Source organism: Acyrthosiphon pisum, chromosome A1 (genome assembly GCF_005508785.2).
Source record: "Acyrthosiphon pisum isolate AL4f chromosome A1, pea_aphid_22Mar2018_4r6ur, whole genome shotgun sequence".
NCBI classification, from domain to species: domain Eukaryota; kingdom Metazoa; phylum Arthropoda; class Insecta; order Hemiptera; family Aphididae; genus Acyrthosiphon; species Acyrthosiphon pisum.
The window spans coordinates 160,409,453-160,414,137 of record NC_042494.1 but is presented as its reverse complement, the minus strand read 5'-3'; the positions used below and the strand labels follow the sequence as shown (position 1 = coordinate 160,414,137).

The following is a 4,685-nucleotide window of genomic DNA, read 5'->3' as shown; positions in this document are numbered from 1 at the left end:
AATTTTGGAAATTTGAAGTTTACTAAATGACTATATTTAAAAGTACTTGGATTCTTTAATTTTATGCCTTTAAAGAGTGTCCTGAAGCTGTACAAACTTATTTTTTCAAATGAGGGCCACCTTTTTTATTTATAAATTGTTAGACAGATGACTGGTGTCTGGTTTGAACATTTTTATGTTCTTATCTAAATGGACATTTTAATTAGCATTGTTTCTGAATCATTAAGACATTAAAGTTTAAACTATATCTACTAAGAATAATAATCCATGATTATGAGATTCAATACATGGAGGCTGTGATAGAAATTATTAGTAGGTATTACTAATAACATTTTGGTCTTCTATAATTTGACTAAACATATTAAAACTATTTTATAATTTATGTAAAATCATTAAGGGTTATTATTAATATTTTTTTCAAGTTTAATAACTAGAACAACTACTATAGTTGGGCCTCGTTTGAATTTCCGTTTGGATAGGTACATGAACATTTTCAAAAAAATCATCTGTCTTACTGTGACATCAACATACAAAGGGTAGATAGTTATCGTTCGTATAAAAAAAGTTCGTGTCACTACGTGAAACTCTTTTTAAAAGGTATAAAAATACTAACTGTTAAGTATATTTATCTATGGTTTTCTATTATTAAAATATGGTCTTCGAGATACCTATACTTCGTACTAAACCATTTCAAAAATCGGAATTGGAATAACTAAACTATTATAGGATAAAAATGGGGTGATCGTCATAGCTTGTTACTTTGGAGGGGGTTTGGAGTGGGACCCAAAATCCCCCAGGTTTGTTTGAAACCCGCTAAAATTGTTTTGGGTAAATGCGTATATGTATGCACTGTGCATTATATAACGATTGCTAACCTTACTTTTGCTATAAATATATACAATTTCAAAAATACCAATTACGCTTAATAGTATGATAATAATTATATACTTAAACCTTAAACTAACTCAAAAAATACCTAGCTATACGTATAGCGTTAAGACACGTGGCGCGCGAGGGTGCGCAGACCATTATAGCCGTTATTATATGCATGCATTACCCAATTTTTCGATCAAAAAAATGTCTACACTTCAACAGTGGAATCACTTCCCCAGGGGAAGTTCACCACCCCCGTGGCGTTCACCAACACCTAACTCAAAGCCCAAGTTACGCCTACGAATATGCAAGTGAGCGGGCGACTAATGCGGGTGCGCGAATCACTCTGTATATAATATATCGCGCACGTGATCTCAAAAAACACACACACACGAAAACGCGTATTTTATAACGACGTGTTCTGTATACCTCTGTAGAGATTGCCCGCGGTAATACATATAGGTACGCTGCACTAAATTTTATTCGGACCGGCCGACTGATCTCATTTATCTCGCGGCGGACGGGCGCGCGAAGAAAGATAAAAACGGCGGCGGTGGCGGCGTTGGTGGAGGCGGCAACGGTGACGGCTACGACGACGACGACGACAACGGTGATGATGATCACTCCGCGGTGAGTGCGAGTTCAGTTCAACAACACCTACCCGTCGGCGCACACGTGTTCCGGCCATCGAACGTTCCGGGATTCAATTTTATTTTTCAAACAATTTTTTTCGCTCTCTTCCCGCCAATATCGACGAGACGCTCATCACATAATTTTACATAATATTTATAATATTATCATCATAATAATTCTATACACGATGTGCAGCAGTGTAGGAAATATCGTGTCGTTGTGCTCTAAAATCGATCGGTAACAATCATTATTATAATATTCATAATATATAATATATACATTTGTCGTTAATCAATATATAATATACCTCTAATGTAATATCGCCGTATATACGTATCTGGAAATCGATTTAGGAATTTAGGAAATATCACGTACCTTTAGTCTATCCAATGTACAACACGCTCATTGCCCACGATTAATAATACATAATATAATATATGTATACACGTAAATATTGGTATTTGGCGTGTAGGTTAGCGATTATAAAATCATCATCGCGTATTAATCGATAAATGATCGATTCTAGTTTATAGAATTTATACCATTTATGTGCCGTGCATATTATTGTATATCGTACCTAATGCTCATTGACAGACTATTTTTTGTCTGTTTCAACGTTTACTATTATATTTAATCTCTGTTTAATGTAATCCCGATCAGCTATTAGTACATCATACGTGTACCTATTTAATATAAATATATAATACGAATATATGGCGTTAAGTCGTTTTATTGTACTTTAATTATACAGACCGTCCGTCTCGCGGTGCTGAAATTAATTAATATACCTATATATTATGTCAAATGGATAAATTTACTTTCGATCGTTTTTCGTTTCCGTTATATTGACATTGTGTTATTTGATTTTTAGAACTGAGAGCCACCGTAGCTGTCAACCTGGATTAGACGGTTCCAACAGCCGACCTAGACCTATAACGGCTGTACAAAACTGAAGGGATAACGCTTATCAAAATCAAATCTACTTGCTCATGCAACACGCGGATTTCCACTATACCGGTAAGTCAACATTTTTTGTCGATATTTGCTTGAAAAGCACAAAACTACTTTGAACGTGTTCAAGTGTTTTATTATATTTATAAGGATATAGGAATATACACGGTTCACTTGGGTCAATTAATATTTACTATACCACCACCGTGGGAATTCTTGGGTGGAATTAAAATTAAACCGAAATACCTGATGTAATAGTGTAGAAAATCTGTAATAGTTTAATTATTTAAGTGTTTTTTTTTTCAAAATGAATTCTTTATTATTTGAGGGGGAATAAACAAAGAGTCTCAAACTGAAAATAGGTACCTAAGTAACCCTTTTAGCCATATATGCCTTTCGTCTTGAATATTCATGTTTCTTTTTTTACAGATGAAATATTATTATTTTTATAAATTATTACTTCTATAGTATGTTGTACATACGTTCTGCGTGTAAATTAATTCCTAACCATTATACTATTAACTTAATTGAGTTCTGTTTAAAAAAAAAAATAAAGGAAATTCAAAAAACTTCAATAATAATAGTTGTTTAATGTTAAATATTGATTTTGTATGTATATTTAATATTTCTACAATTGAATATTATTTTTATTGAATTTAAACCATATTATTCTCTTAACCTAACATATCTATAGTATTAATTGCAATAAAAAATGATTTATTATACTCCAAAATATATAGAGAACTCATAATAATCTTACACTTGTTCCGTTAATTTCTATAAACATTTTAAGCCAAGTAATGAGTAAATCATTTAATTTAAAATATTTAATATAGTATACATCTAGTGAGTGATAAACTTTTCACCATTTCCCTATAATATACATTTTTTATTAAACCGTAAAAATATTATTATTGTGGTGGTAACCATTCTTCAAAAATTAAAATATCAGTTATTTTCATAGTCTAATACTTTATGATTATAAATGTTTCAGGAACTAAAATGAAGACCTCGACCGACATTACCACCAACAGGCCGAAACCATTGTTTCCAAAACCTAGTTGCTAAATAACCATGGTTTATTATATTAATAAATCTAATGTATATAATTAAATATAAGTACTTTTCTTCCCTTGGTAGTTCGAAATGGAAGTTTCAAGAACAACCCCTACTACGTTTCAGTTAGGCAAACAAACTAACTTTTTGTATTTTTTACTCGGTACCTGAAATAAGTTTGCCTTTCGTACGGGGTTGATTGAAATCTTACTGACATTGTGCTACTATTACTATCTTTCGTTACATTTTGTCTCTAATTATTTTTATATTTATTAAAATCTATTTTGATATATCATTGATGTAGGTACAACAAATATAATAATAATAGTCGTCTCTTAAACATATCAACATATCATATTGTAAATCAATGTAAAATATATTTTATGTAAGCTATGTTAAAAAAAAATGTTCAATTCATTTATACATGAGTATAATATTATGTGTATTAAAACTGAAATTTTCGAATAAACAACAATAGTATGTCACAATTTGTATGCAATTTTGTTATTTAAAATTTTAACCATAACTTATAAGATATGTTTAGACTTAAGTACTAACCAATAAACTTGGATGTTCGAACCATGACTATCCGCAATTTGTTCGTATTATATTTATATAACCTCTTGAATAAATATATATTTCTAATACCTTTATAAATACAATATAATATTGTTATTAATATTCTAATTTTGATTTTTCGTAAACATTATGTTAAACATGGAAATAACTGACGAGTTTAATTTCATTGCTATTCAATCTAATTTCATAAAAATAAAGTAGTTGTATCGTAATTAAAATTTAATTCATATATTAATATAATATATTATAAAATATTATAATTTATAATATACCTATGCGTGGTTATTCTTTTATTAAATATTAATAATAATGAATAAATGATTTCAGTATTTTTTTCCATTAAAATGTACAAGTAATAACTATTTACTATTAAGTTTAAATGGTGAATATTATAATATAGTGGGTACGTTACATTTTTTTAATAAGCTATAGCCTATAGGTGAGTATACATTATTACTTGCGATCGTAGATTTCCGGGATTGTATATTTGTGTCAATGGATAAAATGTTTGAAGTTGCTTGTTTTGTGGGACAAACCCGTCGGAAAGTTATCTTATACGTTTCCATTCTTGTTTTGACATACTTAATCAAATG

At 30.1% G+C, this 4,685-nt stretch overlaps 1 long non-coding RNA gene across 1 annotated transcript; it reads left to right on the top strand.

Annotated features, from left to right (window-relative positions):
- The first annotated feature begins 1,334 nt into the window (after positions 1 to 1,334).
- Positions 1,335 to 4,160, top strand: LOC100574621. The gene is made up of 3 exons (XR_119224.3): positions 1,335 to 1,743; positions 2,378 to 2,523; positions 3,452 to 4,160. It is a non-coding gene; the product is annotated as an uncharacterized LOC100574621 (long non-coding RNA).
- Positions 4,161 to 4,685: the final 525 nt, after the last annotated feature.